Below are 20226 nucleotides of genomic sequence, written 5' to 3'. Positions count from 1 at the left end.
TACGGGTGGGAGTGCAGAGGGGAATCCGAGGGAAGCTGTGGAAGAGAAGAGAGGGTGAGGGAACTAGAGGGAGTGCAGAGGGTGCAGCGGAGGCACACCGAACAGGGGAAGGAAAGCAAGTATAAATAGGATAGGGGAAAAAAAAAACCCTATGACCCACTGGTAGCTAACCCGACCCGGCCATGCATGGCCGGGTCACATCAACACAAATATATACATATATATATATTTTCAGTTTTTGTTCTTCACGAATACTGTCTATTTTGACCTTCTTGGAACTTGTTTCTCACAAAACTCAAAAGATGAAAGTTGTAGACAATCCGTTCCTATTTCTCAAAAAATTTGAATCGTCTCGATCGGAGCTCAGATAGAAAAGTTATGTACAAAATACAAACAGGTGTCGGAATTGGCTTCCGGGACTTTTCCTGCGACAAAAAATTACCAAAAATTCATAAATTGCACAATAAAACTCAAGAATGATAATTTTGGCACTTTATTAAAATATTGGATAATTTTGGACATTTAATTAAAAATATAAACCGTAAAGCCCGGGTTAAGACGTCCAATTACGCAGTTTCGGTGCGTAATCAATGTCCTATTTAAAACCACAATCAGTGTTTCGTAACCTAAGGTCTTTCTAAACAATTGCAATACCCATAGAAATTCAAGCACGCAAATTTTTAAAAACAAATATAACAATCACAATGAATTAAATATAAGCATGCAGATACTAACTGTAAAAAGAGAAGGGAAGAAAGAGCGCAAACACAAGATTTTTTATAAGGTTCAGCTATACCCGCCTACGTCATCGCCTCAAACTAACCCGCTTAAGAATTCCACTACCTTGCTCTCTTACCGGGTGGAGCAAAGCCGTTTACAATACTCCTTACAGGGTGGAGTCCTCCTAACTCTGTTAACCGGGTAGAGCCAAACTGTTACAAATCTCCTTGCAGGGTGGAGTCCCCCTAGCTTACTTAACCTGGTGGAGCCAAACCTTTACAACCGCTCCTTACAGGATGGAGCACCTACTCCTCTGGCGATAACCCCCACCAGGAATACAAAGATGTGAAAATATTTTTAATACAAAGATATGCTTCTCAAGTAAGCTAAGATGCACAAATTTAAAGCACTATTTGCACTCTCAAATGATATGAAGTAAAGATCAAGAGAGTATGAGTATTTTCTCAAAATAATTTTTGCAATCATCGAATGAGATGTATATGATATATACTTCAAATATTCAACCCCAATAAATATTTCTCCAAAAATATTTTTCAATAAAAATGTAGGAGAACATAGGGTTTTGCTTTCAAATGATTTTTTTCAAAATAAGATATATTTATAAAAGCACAAATGCAAAGAGTGTTGGCCTAACAAGGCTTACAATTCTTATTTTGATGATAACAAATCAAGATAAAATTGATATGGTTTCAAGTTGAACTATTGCAGGAAGCAGATAATAAAAACCTCAAGATGGGCATATTCTATAAAAGCTTGAAGAATGAAAGAGTATTGAAAGCTCAAAGAATGCTTAATGATCAAGGAAAGAACTCAAAGCAAGGACTTTCATGAAGACTTAAGAAGCTCAAGGGTTTAGAGTCTTAAGAAATTCTTTATGTAAGTACTTCATGTAAAGCTCAATATAAATTGAATTGAAGCTCATTAAGAACAAGAAAATAAGAAACTAATTTTCGAAGACCTTAAAATATGTTTTCTTAAATTAAAATAATAAAGGTCTCAAATGAGAAGAAGTTTTCAAAGTTAAATTTAGTTTTCTAGAAGCAAGGCAATTGCGCAATTCAAGTAGGCAACTGCTCATTTTAGAATTTAAAATATGGCAGATAGTAGGGTCTCAGGTGACTGCTAGGAACCTGCCAAGCACTTGGGTGGTCAAGCCAGGCACTTGCATGTGCTTTGGCAAGAGATTGCCTACCTTCTGAGTTTCAGGTTTGAACCATGGCAAGCAACTGCCAAATCATGGCAGGCAACTACCACTCCAACAGTATGTTTAAAACTCCAATAGGAAATTTTTTAAATTTGGTTTCCTGGGCACTACTCTTGTTGAAAACTTGGTACATACTCCAAGAAGACTTGGGGGACAAGGTATTATCTTTTAAAAACATCTATAAATAGCCACTAAGACAAGATTTTTAAATACCAAGAAAATTTCTCAACAATCAAGAATTCTCAAAGTACTCTAAATCTCTCTTGTTCACATCTTGCTTTCACTACTGAGTTGCTGTTGATTCTAACTTCGAATTTTTGTTTTCAAAGTCTAAATCTTTCAATCTAAGGAAGATAAATTTGGTAATTTAATTCAATCGAGCTTCAATCTCTTTATATTGAATTACATTGAAGTATATTGTGCTGATTATTGTACTAACCTGCTCTGTTTGAGAGTGTCTCTTGTACACAAATTCTTTCCTACTTCTCTGTTGTTTCTAGATGATTCAGGGCTATTAGATCGTTGTAACCAAGCAAGGAGATATCGTTTGGAGAGGTTTCTCTTCCTAAAAAAGGGAGTTTTGTAAAAGGTTTGTTCCACCCGGAAAGGAGCATTCATAGTGAAATCCTTTGGTAGTATTGACCAAAGGTGATGATGTAGGCTGGGGATAAGCCGAACCTCGTAAAAACGCGGTGTTCTTCTTACCCTATCTTTTTAATTTTAGCACTATATATTGTATGTGTATGCTGAGTGCAAGTTGCAATGCTTGAATAACTAAAAAATGAAGACTCTTAATCTATAGAAAGTACGTTTTCATTAACCGTTTGTGAAAACCCACAAGAGAGTACGTTGGTTAATTTACAAAAATCTTAATTAAAAGAGTGCAAACAAATTTCCAAAACAGGGATTTTCAAATTGCATATAGGGTTGCTTACAAAATCTAAAGTTACAATTTCATAAGAATCTTTGAATTAAGATTGGTTTGGTATTTGGTATTTGTGATTGTTTAATTGGTTGTTTATGGTGTAATTTAAATTGTGAATTGTTTTATTTTCTTAAGGCTGCTGTGTGTTTTGAAACAAGTAAGTAGAATCTAAAAAGAACTTAAAATTTTCAATAACCCAATTCACCCCCTCTTGGGATCACTATTCCACTTTCAATTGTTATCAGAGCCTAGTTATAACACATCTTAAAAAGTACTTATATAAAGATCTTAAATGGCTCATAAGGAGTAGCTCCCTTCAGAGAGGGCCAATCCTCCACCCGACCACCAATCTTCAGTGGACGTAACTAAACCTTTTGGAAAAAAAATGCATGCAAATCTACCTACAAACTATGGATTGGAAAGCTTGGGAGGTTGCCACAGATGATGATCTAAGTCCTCTCAAAATAGTAGATGGAAAACATATCCCGAAGGAGAAGGACATGATTGATATAGATTACAAAATACTACAAATAAACTCAAGTGCTATCAATGCTTTGTATTGTGCTCCAGATGCTAATGAATTCAATAGAGTCATGGCCTTCAAAACAACCAAAGAGATATGAGATAAGTTAGAAGTAACCTATGAAGGAACAATTGGTGTTAGAGATAATAGAATTGATATGCTAACCAGGGAATACGAGACCTTCAAAATGAATCCCAATGAATCCTTAATTGATATGTTTACTAGGTTCACACATATAATAAACTCCCTCAATGATTTAGGAAAAACTTATTCAACATATGAGATGATCCATAAAATACTTAGAGGGTTGCCACCCATCTGGGAACCTAAAGCTACAACCATTACGGAAGGAAGAAACCTTAAAAACACTTCCCTAGATGAACTTATAGGATCTCTTCTAACTTATGAGATGGCCATAAATGAACGAAATATTAACAAGAATAAAAAATCAATAGCCCTTAAGGTAGCCAAAGAAAACTTAAGTGAAGAAGAGGAAGAGCAAAGTGACCTAGACGAAGAAGAACTAGCATTCATTACTATGAAGTTTGGAAAATTCTTTAAGAAAAAAAAAATATTTTCTAGAAAGTTCAAAGGATCAAAATCTGAAAAAGTAGAAGGTAGTAAAAAAGAAAACAAGAAAGAACCACTTACTTGTTACAATTGTAAAAAGGTAGATCACATTAAACCCGATTGTCCATGGCTCAAAAAGGACACCAAAAAGAAGAAAATGAAGGCAATGAAAGCTACTTGGGATGACACCAGCTCAAGTGAATCATAAAGTGAAGCAAGTGATCATGAAATGGCCAACATATGCTTCATAGCGCATGATGATGAGGTAAATTCCTACTACTCATCAAATGAGTCTAGTGATAGTTCTTGTGATGATTCTAGTGATAGCATGTCATCATAAAAAGAAATACAAACTGAACTCTTTGCCTTATACAAAAGATTTGTAAGAGTCACAAAAAGGAACATTGCTCTAAAAGAACAAAATGAAGCTTTCAAAAATCAACTTGACAAATTAAAATCAGTTGAAACAGAAAAAAAAAAATTCACACATTGATGAACTAATGAAGAAAATAAATGACTTATCTCAAGAAATAGTCAAAATGCAAGCAAATGAACAAAGTAAGATGGATTTAGAAATCAAGGATCTTAGAGACAAAATAGAAGATAAACAGAAAATCATATACAATTTTACCAAAGGTAAACAAAAGATGAGGCTAGATAAGGAAGGAATTGGATATAATGGACTTAAAAACAAAAAGAAAAAGGGTCTATATGGGATATTTTGTCAAATAATCAAAATAATATGCAAGCACTTCCTTAAACAATATCTATCAACACACTACATGTTTCCTATGTAAGAAAAAAGGACACATTAAATTTGATTGTCCATTTAAAAGAAAAGGTGCAAAAGTAAAGAAAGTATGAAAAATCAAAGTAAATAAAGATGAATCAAAAGGTTCTAAAAAGGTTTGGATTCCTAAGAATAACACATTAAATTCTTCCTGTAGACAAACCGGAGATAGGTCCAAATTCACCTCACTCATGCTAAAAGATGGAGGATACGTCCCTTTTAAAGACAATGCTAAGGGAAAAATCGTTGGAATTGGTAAGATAGGTAATGAACCCTTCCTTATCATTGATAATGTATTATTTGTAGAAGAATTAAAACATAATCTCTTAAGCATAAGTCAGCTAAGTGACATAGGATTTGATGTAACCTTCAAACAAGATAAGTGTGTTGTTGAGAATAGAGTAAAACACAATGTTTTCTTCACTGCTCAAAGAATTGACAATGTATATTGCATAAACTTTGAAAAGCTAAAATCTCAAAAAATTAAATGCTTAGTATCCATGAACGAGCCTAGTTGGTTATGGCATAGAAGACTAGGTCATGCTAGTACAGACTTATTGTCAAGGTTAGCCAAAAAGAACTTAGTTAAAGGACTTCCTAATACAAGGTTTGTTAAAGATAAAATATGTGACGCTTGTCAATTAGGAAAACAAACTAAGTCCATCTTTAATAAAAAGAAACATATCTCCACTAGCAGGCCCTTAGAACTTATTCACCTAGATTTGTTTGGACCAACTAGAACACAAAGTCTAGGAGGAAAGCAATATGCTTTCGTCATCGTTGATGACTACTCTAGGTTTACATGGGTACTCTTCTTAACCTCAAAGGATGAAGCATACAAAATGTTAATGGATTTAAGCAAAAAACTTCAAAATGAAAAAGGATATAGAATTATAAACATTAGAAGTGATCAAGGAAAAGAATTCAAAAATAAAGATGTAGAAAAATTCTGCAATGATAATGGAATAAGTCACAAATTCTCAACTCCAAGAACTCCACAACAAAATGGAATTGTTGAAAGAAAGAATATGACACTACAAGAAATGGCTAGGACCATGTTGAATGAAAATAACTTACCTAAATACTGTTAGAATTGGTATATTCCCAAGAGGGGGGGGGGGTGAATTGGAATTTAAAACTTTTTCTCCTGGGTTAATCTATCCAAGAATAGTTTATACACAACCTAAGATCAGTCTATGCGTAGATAAATATAAAATATGGAAATTAAGTCATACGCATCATTCACCCATAGCATACATGTGTGGTAAATATAAAATGCAGAAATATAAACAAACACACGATATGTTATCGGGGTTCGGCCAACTGTGCCTACATCCCTGCCTCTAGCTCGCAAGCCCGAGGATTCCACTAAAAGCTCACTTAAGGGTGGAGCGATACCATTTACAACCAGGTCAAATTAACACAGGGCTGACCTCAACCTTAACCAGCTCAATTTACGGGGCTGACCTCAACCTACACGTCTTAACAGGACAACGCACCTAACTTTCCTAACCGGGTCTAAGCCAAACCAGGACTATTCCAGGGCTAGTCTCCCTCTTCAGGCCCGTGCCTGGAAATACAAAAAATGTATATTAAATCAAATGGTACAATGATTATGCTTTCGTGTAAAGCAGATATGTACCCAGATATGTGCAATAATATACACCACAACATGATTCAATATGTAAGCTCAATGTGGTCTAAATAGTTCAACTCTCAAAGGTATTTTCTATCAGTGAAATGCGTACGTGAGAGTGTCAAGCAAGCAATCTTTGTATCACAAGATATTCAGCCAATAAGTTTACACAAAGATATCAAGTCTCAAGTATTTCATTCAGCAGGTTTTCTTAAGCATGCAAGTATCAAATGATGTATATGCTTGGTTTGCAAAATATGTGTAATCTTTGTATTCAGCAATTAAAATATGAATGAGTGAAATATTGCAACAAAGATCACAATCACACAATCAAATATCTCTTCAAATATTTTTCAAGATAAAGCACACTAGATATTTGAAAGTATTTTGCAAGAAAAAAAAAATTCAATCTTCTCAAGATATTGCAATAAAGGTGCAAGCTTAGAAGATTTATCAAAGTCTTCTTAGGATAGACTTATCAACAAAGTCTCCTAAGAATCCTTAGGTTTTGCTCTCAAGAAAATCGTATCAATCAAAATGGAACAAGGAGAGCAAACTTTGCCAAAAACAAACACTCAATCGACTTATAGAGGATTTAGACAATAGTAGCAGGTAAGTATGAGTGAATGAAGCTTAAAAATGAGTAGTATAGGCTTTGGATTTTTAGAGAATTCTCCCCTAATCAAAGTAGCTAATCCATGTTAATTTTCACAAATGATCTTATATATATAGACATGGGAGGAAATATGACTATTGGGGACCTATTGGGCATTATTAAGAAAGTTTAATGATGTTTCAAATATTTTAACCCTGTTTAAAAAATATTTAACTACGGTAAAAATCAGGGCAACCCGAGAGGTCCGGTCAACCAGAACTCATATGGTTCGGTCGACTAGGAGTATTTTGAACTAGATGGTCGGTTGACCGAAAGTCCTCTTCCAAAGGTGATTTTCCTATTTTATCGAGGTTCAGTCGATCGGGCCATTTTGAATTGGTTGGTTCAGTCGACCAGACCATTGGGATTTCTCCCGAGGACCCTCGGTCGACCAGGTAGTTGGAGTACATTTTTGTCTCGGTCGACCAGATGGTCAAATATTTGACCCTAGGAAATTTCAGTCGACTAGGGCTTTTTGAACTACCTGGTTCGGTCGACTAGGGCCTTGGTCAATTGTTGACCCAGACATGGTTCAGTCGGCCAGGGCAGAATGAACTACCTGGTTCGGTCAACCAAAAGTGCACCAAGTGTGCATTTCGGTCCTGTCTTGCAACATATAAACCCTATTCAAGTGCCTAATACATGCAAGTGCAAATGTGAGTATCCTAAGGTAACTTGGGGTCCAATTTGAAGACATTGAAAAAGTTCAATGTCGGTCGACCGAAGGGTAAACCCTAAGGTCTCTCTATGGTCATTTTCATTTTATGGTTTGTTGAGCTCACGTAATAAATCATACATGTGTTGTGTGTGCTTATTACAAACTAAATAGCTTAATTACTATTATAGACCAAATAGATATGAAATGCATTGCAAAACGAGATTTGGTCTACAACTTCACTTTCTCTTTGTGCTGTCAATGTATCCGCTAATGTGGACATGCACAAAACCTCAAATACCTATTAGACACAATGAGTATTTGTCATAATCAAAACTAAGCATGACCAATAAGGTCAACAAATGCTTTTAGGCTGAAGCAATTAACACTGCATGTTATGTAATAAATAGAGTATCTATAAGATCAAGTTTAAATAAAACTTCATATGAATTATGGAAAGAAAGAAGACTCAATATAACTCACTTTCATGTATTTGGATGTAAGCTCTTTGTGCTTAATGACAAAGACAACTTAGGAAAATTTGATGCAAAGTCGGATGAGGGTATCTTCCTAGGTTATGCAGCAAATAGCAAAACTTATAGAATCTACAACAAAAGAACACTCACTATTATTGAATCAATCCATGTAACATTTGATGAAGCTAATCCTTACACCAAAAAAAATCAAATTGAAGAGAATGATGACACCTTACATATTCTAGAAAATTTAGACACTGAAGAAGTAAAAGAAGATAAACAAGAAATCATTAAAGAAACTACAAATGATACTCCTACAGAAAATTCTGAATTACAGAAGGAATGGAAATACATAAGAAACCATCCTAAAGAACAAATAATAAGAGAACCATCCAAAGGAGTAACTACAAGATCATCATTGAAAAATCTATGCAATCACTATGCATTCCTATCACAAGAGGAACCCAAAAATGTGGAAGAAGCTTTAAAAGATGATTCTTGGATAATTGTTATGCAAGAGGAATTAAATCAATTTGAAAGAAGCAAGGTATGACATTTAGTACCCAAACCCAAAAATCATTCAATCATTGGAACTAAATGGGTATTTAGAAATAAAAAGGATGAAAATGATATAGTCGTTAGAAACAAAGTTAGACTTGTGGCTAAAGGATATAACCAAAAAGAAGGAATAGACTATAACGAAACCTTTGCCCCTGTAGCTAGAATGGAAGCAATAAGAATGCTATTAGCTTACATATCCCACAAAGAATTTAAATTATACCAAATGGATGTTAAAAGTGCTTTCTTGAATGGATATATAAATGAAGAAGTATACGTAGAATAACCATCAGGATTTGAAGATATAAAGAAACCTAATCATGTATATAAATTAACCAAAGCTTTGCACGAGTTAAAACATGCTCCTAGAGCTTGGTATGACAGGTTGAGTAAATTCTTACTAGATAATGATTTCTCAAGAGGAAACATTGAGATTACCTTATTCTTAAAGTCAAGAAACAAAGACATGCTTATAATCCAAATCTATGTTGATGTTATAATATTTGGTTCTACAAATGAGAACTTATGTGAAGAAAGAATTCACAAGATGTATGCAAAAAGAATTTGAAATAAGCATGATGGGAGAATTAAACTATTTTTTAGGACTACAAATTAAGCAAGCTAAAAATGGAACCTTTATAAATCAATCTAAATATATAAAAGATATGTTAAAAAAATTTGACATGGAAGGAAGTAAGCCTATAGGAACTCCTATGAGTACATCAATAAGCCTTGACAAAGACGAAAAAGGAAAACCTGTAGATACGAACTATTATCAAGGTATGGTAGGAAGCTTGTTATATTTAACGGCAAGTAAACCGGACATTATGTTTAGCGTATGTATGTGCGCTCAATTTCAATTTGCTCCCAAAAAATCTCATCAAATCGCTGTTAAAAGAATACTAAGATACTTGATAAGAACTATAGACCTTGGATTATGCTATCCTAAGGACACTAATTTTGAAATAATTAGCTATTCCGATGCAAACTATGCAGGGTATAAAATCGATACAAAAAGTACAAGTGGAACTTGCCACTTCCTAGGACGGTCATTAGTATCTTGGTTTTCAAAGAACAAAACTTCATGGCCTTTTCAACTGTTGAAGCTGAATATGTAGCAACCGAGAGTGCTCAAACACTATATATGAAACAACAATTGAAAGATTTCAAACTTGAATATCAAACAATCCCAATTAAGTGTGACAACACAAGTGCTATAAATATTTCAAAAAATTCAGTATCTCACTCAAGAACAAAACATATTGACATTCGACATCACTTATTGAGAGATCACATACAAAAAGAGGAAATAAATTTAGAATTCATTAATACAAAGATCTATTAGCGGATATATTCACAAAACCACTCTCTAAGGATTGATTTATATTTATTAGATGAGAATTAGGACTGATGCATGTTTAAGAAGTTGTTTTAAGAATATTTTAGATCATGCTTGGCAGGCGACTGCCACATGAGTGTCAGGCGACTGCCATGCTACACCCTTGGTGACTTTTGGGTTGTTAGATGTTTGCCTCGTGGCGGGTAGGGTTTTAAAATCCTAGTTTCCTTTATTTTAACCTCCATCAGGTGCCTATCATTCTTCATTTCATACCCAAATGCCTCATCCCTATTCTTATACAACCCTATTACTCCTTAAAATTCTTCTAAAATTAGAACACCACATCAGAACCCTACATTTCCATCGTTCAAAAACTAGGGTGTCTTGGTTTCCATCTCCAAACAATCATGCCACTAACAAAGATGATTGCAAACAAGGGTTCTTCCTCCTCCTCACATATCAACAACAATGAAGTCAAGAAATGGCTAACTACCCCTCAAGCCAAAACTCTTTATCGAAATCAAATCACTTCATCAGAAACAATACTTGGTAAAGTTATTGATGTCTCCTTTTTCAATTCTGACTTTCCTAAAATTTTAGAGCTTTTCAAAGATATTGGATGGGAAAGGTTTATCTCATATCAGGCCAAAGGGCATTATCCAAATTTGGTGAGGATTTTCTATGCAAACATGGAGAAACAAGACGATGGAATAAAAACATACCTTTTAGGGCAAAGTATACATATCACTCCATTATCTTTAGGAAAAATTCTTCGTGTCAAACCTGGAAATTTTGAAGTTCAAGCTACAGACAAACAATGGATTATGGCACAAGGGTTTACCCCAGAGGAATTTTTACCACTTGTGATGACTAATGAACCTACTTATTTTGGTAATCCACCTCTTTATAAACTGCTGAACCTTCAAGCCATAATTTTGCATAAACTCATTATCTACAATATCCAGCCTTGCACCGGTTCACATGATCATGTCTCCTTTCTCGATTTTTTTGTTATGTGGTGCATTTTGAAAGGTAAAAAGTTGGATCTCCCTAGCCTTATTATCAGATGAATAAATATGAAGGTTGAAGCTCCTTGCATTATTCTTCCATAAGCCGAACTATTGAATATGGTGTTTGCTCATCATAACATCATCACACCATCATTCAACTTCATTCAAAGAACTCATTATGACATATTTACTGACACAAATCTTAAGCGAATGGGTTATAAGAAAACAACTCAAGGCTGGTTTCACAAAGGTCGTCGACACCTCACACTAGAGCCTCCTCAGCCTTTTGTGCTAGCTACTTCAGTTTAACCAGACACAAATACTCCTTCCTAGTTTCTGCCATTTTACACTCACTATCTAAACTTCAGTGAAAGGATGCAATCTTGCCTTGGTTCACTTCAAGAAAAGGTTTCCACTATAAAATCTCACTGCACCTCCCTTGGTCAGCGTGTGGATAAAATTGAGAAGCATTTGGCCCACTCTTCTAAAGGCGCAACACCAATGGACATTAGTTCAGTTCCTTCTAATGACACTGAATTTGATGAACATTCTGAGGATCGAGAAGGTGGTGGATCTACATTCAAAGATGATTCAGAACAGAGTGATTGATCCTAGTTGTGTTTTGCTATTTTGTCATATGTATTGTACTTAGTACTTGATGTTTTTATGTATAACACCAGCCAGTTTTTTTGCTTGTTTATTCTGGATGGCTTTAGTATTTTGTAATTTCAAACTTGAATATTGCTTATGGTTGTTAAAGCTCTTTGCCTTTTTGATTGGTGTCCAAAGGGGGAGAGTATTTGTGAGAGCAAAAGAAGAATATGAATATGTTTTTTTTTTTTTCATATGCTTTATCTTATAAACTTGTTTGACAAATTTATGCTTAAGAATTTTATCTTACATTCATGTTTATCTTACATTCATGCTTATTGAAAGGGGGAGCTATGTTTATTCTAAAGGGAAGTACTTTATGGAAATATTTTCTCATTTTGCTCCATATTGTCATCAGTAAAAAGGGGGAGATTGTTGGCCTAACAAGGCTTACAATTCTTGTTTTGATGACAACAAATCAAGATAAAATTGATATGGTTTCAAGTTGACCTATTGCAGGAAGTAGATAATAAAAAGCTCAAGATGGTTATATTCTATAAAGCTTGAAGAATGAAAGAGTATTTAAAGCTCAAAGAATTCTTAATGATCAAGGAAAGAACTCAAAGCAAGGGCTTTCATGAAGACTTAAGAAACTCAAGGGTTTAGAGTCTTAAGAAAGTCTTTATATAAGTACTTCATGTAAAGCTCACTATAAATTGAATTGAAGCTCGTTAAGAACAAGAAAATAAGAAACCAATTTTCGAAGACCTTAAAATATGTTTTCTTAAATTAAAACAATAAAGGTCTCAAATGAGAAGAAATTTTCAAAGTTAAATTTAGTTTTTAGAAGCCAGGCAACTGCCCAATTCAAGCAGGTGTCTGCTCATTTTAGAATTTAAAATATGGTAGACAGTAGGGTCCCAGGCGACTTCTAGGAACCTGCCAAGCGCCTGGGTGGTCAAGCCAGGTACCTGCCTGTGCTTTAGTAGGTGATTGCCTACCTTATGAGTTTCAGGTTTGAACTATGGCAGGCAACTGCCACTCGAATAGTATGTTTAAAAATACAATGGGAAATTTTTTAAATTTGGTTTCTTTGGCACTACTCTTGCAGAAAACTTGGTACATACTCCAAGGAATGTTGGGGGACAAGGTATAAATTTTTAAAAACATCTATAAATAGCCCCTAAGGCAAGATTTTTAAATACCAAAAAAATTTCTCAGCAATCAAGAATTCTCAAAGTGCTCTAAATCTCTCTTGTTCACATCTTGCTTTCACTACTGAGTTGTTGTCGATTCTAACTCCAAATTTGTGTCTTCAAAGTCCGAATCTTTCAATCCAAGGAAGATAAATTCAGTGATTTAATTCAATCGAGCTTCAATCTCTTTATATTGAATTACATTAAAGTATATTGTGCTGATTAATGTACTAACCTGCTCTGTTTGAGAGTGTCTCTTGTACACAAATTCTTTCCTACTTTTTTTTTTGTTTCTAGACAATTCAAGGTTGTTGGATCGTTGTAACCAAGCAACAGGATATCGTTTGGAGAGGTTTCTCTTCCTAAAAAAGAGGGTTTTGTAAAAGGTTTGCTCCACCCGTAAAGGAGCGTTCATAGTGGAACCCTCTGGTAGTACTGACCAAAGGTAAGGACGTAGGTTGGGGATAAGCTGAACCTCATAAAAACGCAGTGTTCTTCTTACCCTATCTTTTTAGTTTTAGCACTATATATTGGATGTGTATGTTGAGTGTAGGTTGCAAGGCTTGAATAACTAAAAAAAGAAGACTCTTAATTTATAGAAAGTACATTTTCATTAACCGTTTGAGAAAACCCACAAGGGAATACGTTGGTTAATTTGCGGAAATATTAATTAAGAGAGCGCAAACAAATTTCCAAAATAGGGCTTTTCAAATTGCATACAGGGTTACTTACAAAAGCTAAAGTTACAATTTTATAAGAATCTTTAAATTAAGATTGGTTTGGTATTTGGAATTTGTGATTGTTTAATTGGTTGTTTGTGGTGTAATTGAACTGTGTGTTTTGAAACAAGTAAGTAAAATCTAAAAAGAATTTAAAGTTTTCAATAACCCAATTCACCCCCATCTTAGGATCACTATTCCACTTTCAAAGAGTTTTTTTAAGTATAATATATATATATATATGAATGTAAATCTATGCTCAAGCCCTTTTGAATAACTCAAAAAATTTCTCCAAACATGATTTTTTAAAATGAATGATGGAGAGGAGAAATTTGATGTGTAGTATAAAGTCTTTCAAGCAATATATATGAGTTTATATATGCTCAAGACTTTTACAAATAACCCAAAAAGAATTTCTCCCAAGAAGAGTTTTCAATATAGAAGAGTGGGAGAGAGTGGAGTATATGCTCTTCAAAGAATTTTGTTGGAACTGGTGTATTCCTAATAGGGGGGGGGGGGATTTGAATTTTAAACTTCTTCCTAGGTTTAACTAGATATTAGCAGTATTTCACAACCTATGGTCTTTCTAAATGGATTCAATTACTCACAGTATTCAAAGCATGTATGTGAGAGCAATCAAGACAATAAATAATTAAACATACATTAACTGAATTCAAAGTGTGGAAAATAAAGTGCGCAATGAAGATATCAACACATGATATGATATTGGGGTTCAGCTATTACTGCCTATGTCCCTACCTCTAGCTTGCAACCCCAAGGATTCCACTATTGCTCAGTTAACAGGTAGAGCAATACCGGTTACAACCAGGTCAAATTACCAGGGCTGACCTCAACCTTTATAACCTCTCATTACAGGGTAGAGAATACCCACCTCAGGCCAACGCCTGGAATCCAACAGATCAATATAATTTTGTGTACAAATAAAGATGCTTCTAACACAAGAAGATTTGTATTGATACGCACAAGCAATAACCAATGCACTTAAATATGATAGGAAATATAAGCTCAGTGAAGATATATGAAACTACTCTCAACATAATGTCCATATGCAATCAAAGTGTGAGAGTGAGTTTAGCAAAGTTTCTTTGAAACAATATATATCAATCAAAAATAAAGTTGTAAAGATTTTTAAGAGTATAATCAAATATCTCATAAATATTTTCAAAAAATTAGGCACAAGAGATATTTAGAACACAAGCTTGTTAAAAATTATTTTCTTCAAAGAAAACACAAGACAAGCTCAAGAGTCTTGCAATAAAAATGCAAAGACTCATAATCTAATAAAAATTTCCCCACAAAAAGGATTTATGAATTAAATCTATGGGGAAAAACTTTTTTGCTTTACTCTCAATAAAATCAGCAAGCAATCACAACAATGAGAGTATAAACTTATATGTATAATCTCTAGAAACACTCACAAAGGATATCTTGCAATAGGAATGAGTGAGAGTAGGTTTTTGAAGCTTGTATGAGAGAAATAGGTTTTTGAAATTTTAGAGAATATTTTGCTAATGATGTTTGCTAATCTATTTCTAATCAAACCAAATGAGGGAGTATTTATAGACACTCCAAAAAATATAACCATTTGGGACTCATTTGGTATTTTTGGAAAAGTCTAAGTATGGTTAATTAAAAATAACCCCGATTTTACCTCGGTAAAAATTGGATAACCCAAGAGTTTCAGTCGACCATAATAAGGGTTCGATCGATCACTTTAAAAGCGTTGGTTGACCATAGCATTTTTAAACTACGAATATGGTCGACTGTAGTGTAGGTGATTTCGAGAAATTTGAGGTTTGGTCAACCGAAAGAGGAAACGATTGACTACTCATTAAGTTCGGTCGACCGTGGCCAAATGTATTGAAAGTTTGGTCGACGAAAATGTACGGGGTGTCAAGCACGTGTCATTTCAGTCGACTGATGATGGCCTATTCAAAAATTGTTCAGTCGACCATGCCGAGTCAAACTGTTGACTTCCGTATGGTTCGGTCGACCGAATTAATTACACTGCAAATGTTCGGTCAACCAAGGCCCCATAAATGTTCATTTAAGGTCCTAATTTTTATCAAAAGTCACCCGTTTTCATATAGGTATAACTTTTAAGTTACAGGGGACTTTTCATGTGATGTTTAGGGACCTAAATTCAATCTAAGGTCTAGGAATTTTAATTTAGCCTAAAAAACCTAGCGTCGGTCGGCCCTAAGGTCTTTGAGTTTTTCCTATGGTCCTTAGTGAGCTTATAGTCCTATTATGCATTAATTATTACAGACCTTGGATTAATATTATAGACCTAAATAAAATTGAATATAAAATACAAGTGTTACACATTATAGGTCTTCATTTCCCTTCAAATCTCCATACGATGCCATATGATTTTGCCAATACATGCAAGACTTATCCTGCACACAAACTCGGCAAGCATTAAATACCAAGATATTTGTCATAATCAAAATGGGATATGGCCTATAAGGTCAATAATTTTTGCAAATTAAAAGAGTAGAAGAGCTTTGATGTTTTAAAATAAATGCCCAATAATTGAAAGAATATATATCTATAATATCAACGACCAATTTAAGAGCTTTGGGCATGTATTTATAGACTTTTCAAAAATATGACCGTTTTCTACTCATTTGAGTATTAAAATAATATTATGTTTGAATTTTTGACCATTTTTTGGATTGAAAAATTGTCCAACTCAAGAGGTCCAGTCGACTAGGACTTGGTCTGGTTAACTGTCCTAAGGCAAAAATTTAAATCTGCAAGAAATGACATGCCGGTCTGATGATCCGGTCAACTAGGCTTTGAAGGCAAGTTGATTGGGGTTCATAGGCTAAAAATGGATTGTCGAATGAGGCTTACAAAACTGGCCAATATGGTCAGGCCGGTCGACGGGGGATTATAACACATGAAAGGGTTGGTCGACTAGGTGCATACAACTTTAAAGGTTTGGGCCATGTGTAAGGCCAATCGACTGGGGCAACAAGGCTTAATCGAGGCCGGTCGACTAGTGCTTATATAAAATTAAATTTTGGCATGGCCGGTCAACTGGGGCTGCAATGCTGGTCGACTGGGCCTTAACAAATTTTGAATTTTGGCCCTGATTTGTTTTCAAAAACATTTAAAAACCTTTGTATAAGTTTAACTTTGTGTGCATAGGTTTTTCATAAAAAAAATTGTTCTCCTAAGGTCAATCTATGGTCGTCTGAGCTTTTTATCATACCAAGTAAGATATGCATTATTACAATTTATACTAAATGCAATTACAAATAAAAATGAATGTCTTCACTTCTTTGCTCTTTAATTCTTCATGAAATACACCATGAAATGGCCTTTAAGTCCCTTAATGGCTTCCATTTTCCATTCCCTTATGTGCGTGCTGTATTATAAATCTGTTCACATACTAAATACACATATAAGATATTTGTGCTTTGTCATTATCAAAACAGGGATCGAACTCTAAAAGTCAACAATCTCCTCCTTTTTTATGATGACAAATACACGAGCAAAATAGGTTTAGCCTTCAAAAGGCCCCCTTTTACAATATGCATAACTTTAAAAATAAACAATATAGTTCAAGCATATCTTAAGAAAGAAGACCTTTTAATATAATTATGCATTTAGTTTTAGCAATAAAGCACAGATACTTATCTCATTTAAAATTTAAAATGCAGGGAGTACAAAAAAAATTAGCAACATTTTGCTCAAACGTATCTCTCCCTTTTGGCATCAGTAAAAGGACTAAACTAAGTATAAAACAAATTGAGTATTTAACAAAAACTTAGCTTAAAAAGAGAGCTACCGCTTTGACATAAATAATTGGGCATAAAAAAAATTATAGCTTGTTTAAAAAAAACATTTTTTAATTTTACACACAAAAATGGTATAACTGGCCATTAAAGATTAAAATCACATATTTAAACATGGTCAGACCAGAGATATCCACAAATGTTTTCAACTCACATATTACATAAGACCTGCAAAAGATTGAAATTCAAAGCATACGACTTATGATAGCTAAATATAGGTTTGAGCATAAAATCAATCTAATTAGTTAGCATGCATTTCTAAACCAGTAATACAATGCCCTTTTTTAAAAATATATATATTTTTAAACTTCATGACAAAAAATTTTAAAAGATAGCACATGTCGTGAAAGCACATTTAATCATACAAGCAAGAGATAAAACATATCCTAGTTTAAAAACACTTCTTACCATAAAATATTTTATTTAAAAAAAAATTCTCCCCTTTTGAAAGTATTGGGGACTATGTTTGCTGAAAAATAGATTATAACACGAAATTTTAAGCAAGTTTCATTTTTCTGGTTAAGCATTTAGAACAATTCATAATATAACCAAAAAGATCAACCACATAGATCCCAAATATATAAGAAAATTTAAAAATAGGGATCATATGGTTATGAGCGACCTATTTTCAATTAAAGAGGGGGGGGGGGGTGAATTGGGTTTTAAGAAAACTTTTCAGATTAAATCAAACGGATTCATTGAATCGTATTCCATTCAAAATATAAGCGTGAATGTAAAATGATTAAAACAATGAAAACAAACATACATGTGTGGAACATATCCCATTTAAATTAAATGTGTGTATGCAGAATAATTATAACAATAAATGAACAAGCATACACATATGGAAATTGAAGAGCGGAAACATAAACAAGATAGAGAAAGAGAGAGAGAGACACGCATAAGATTTTAACGAGGTTCAGTCAATCCTGCCTACGTCCTCGCCTTAGGCAAACCCCCCAAGGATTTCACTATCCATACTCACTTAACTGGGTGGAGTAGAAACTGTTTACACTCCTTACAGGGTGGAGCCCCCTAGCTCCCTTAATTGGGAGGAGCCAAGCCATTACATACTCCTTACAGGGTGGAGTCCCCCAAGCTCACTTAACCGTATGGAGCCAAACCATTACATACTCCTTATAAGATGGAGCCTCCCTAGCTCACTTAACTGGGCGAAGCCAAACCTCTCCAAGTGATGTACCCTCACTTGGCCACGGTTCACAACCCTAACCGGGAAGGGTCTATTTTGAAAAACAATTTTTTTGTACCATTACAATGCTTCTCAAGAGCTGATTTGTACAATATGAAGATCTAAATGCATTCTTATACGTTTTAAACATGAAGCTCAATAGAGTTATGATTTTTCTCTCAAAAATATTTTTCAATAAAATGTGAGAGTAGAGAAAATGATTTTCTTTTAAAATGACCTTTTAAACACTTTCAAAAACTAAAAGGCTTCCAAGAAAAATATATTGAATTGAATATATGCTCTAGCCTTTTCTCAAGAAGCTTATCAAGCAAAATGTATATTGATTAATACATGCTCAAAGGTTACTTGAATACCCCCAAAGAATTTCTCTAAAGAAATATTTTTCAAATAAAATAATATGGGTGAAACTAGGGTTTGTCATAAAAATGATTGACCTTTATAAAAATCAAATGCAAGAAGGCATTCAAGCAAAATATATTAGAAAAAATATTAGCTCATGCCTTCAAGACATTTTCAAAAGAAATTTCTTCAAAAATTATTTTATAAATAAAGAGTATGAGAGAATTTATGATCTTTGAAAATATACCACAAATAAAGAAGAAGGCCATCAAGCAATATATATGATATATGCTCAAGCCTCTCCAAATAAAACCCCCAAAAGTATTTTCTCCAAAAAATGATTTTCAAGTAAAAGTGTAGGAGAATTTGATCTTTGAAGAATATGAAATAAATAAAATGAAAAATCTTTCAAGCAAACATATATGAACTTGAATATATTGCTCAAGCCTCTTCAACCAAGACCCCCAAAAGTATTTTCTCAAAAAAAAATTTCAAGAAGGAGAAAGTAAGAATTTAAAGCTTAAATAGGGTATAAAAATAGTGGGAGAATCAAAAGATGTTTAACATAAATCACAAAGGGATTCTCCCACATTTTCAAGGTGTTTAAGGCCTGTAATTATAGGTCAAAAGGAGATATAGTCGTTATATGGCCGTTGGAGGGTTAAAATATTATTATATTTCAAAAACTAGCCATTTTTCAGCTGTTGGGGTGCTTTCCTGAGAGGGTAGTCGATTGGAGCCAAGCTCGGTAGGCTGGGGCTTCAAATATGTGAGGTTCAGTTGACTGGAGTGAAGAACTAGTTGGCTAGCCTCGAGTTTTCTATGCAAACACCCTTCCATTTTTTGGGCATAACATTTTCTATACAACTCCAAATTTGACATTATTAATATCAAAAGAAAGCTAAGAGAAAATACCACAACTTTCATGTTGAACCTTGTTTAGGATAAAGAGTGATTGATTGAGAAATTTGCTCATCAATGAGGAGGCAAAAGCATGAATGAAATTTTTCTGCTACGAACACATTTCAGTATTTTAGGCATTACTTCTAGAAAACTTCAAATGTGGTGTTCTTGGTATCAAAAGAAAGCTAAGGGAAAATTTCATAATTTTTATGTTGAACATATTTTAATATGAGAATCAATTGATTGAGAAAAGCACTTATTTTGAATGTCCATTCGACTGGGGCTTAACAGTCGGTCGACCGGAGCCTTTGAAAAAATATAGGTTTGCCTTCATTTAAGTTCAAAAACCCCTTCAAAAA

The sequence above is a fragment of the Malania oleifera genome, chromosome 6, assembly GCF_029873635.1.
Source record: "Malania oleifera isolate guangnan ecotype guangnan chromosome 6, ASM2987363v1, whole genome shotgun sequence".
Classification (NCBI taxonomy): domain Eukaryota; kingdom Viridiplantae; phylum Streptophyta; class Magnoliopsida; order Santalales; family Ximeniaceae; genus Malania; species Malania oleifera.
Note: the sequence above shows the minus strand (reverse complement) of the source record.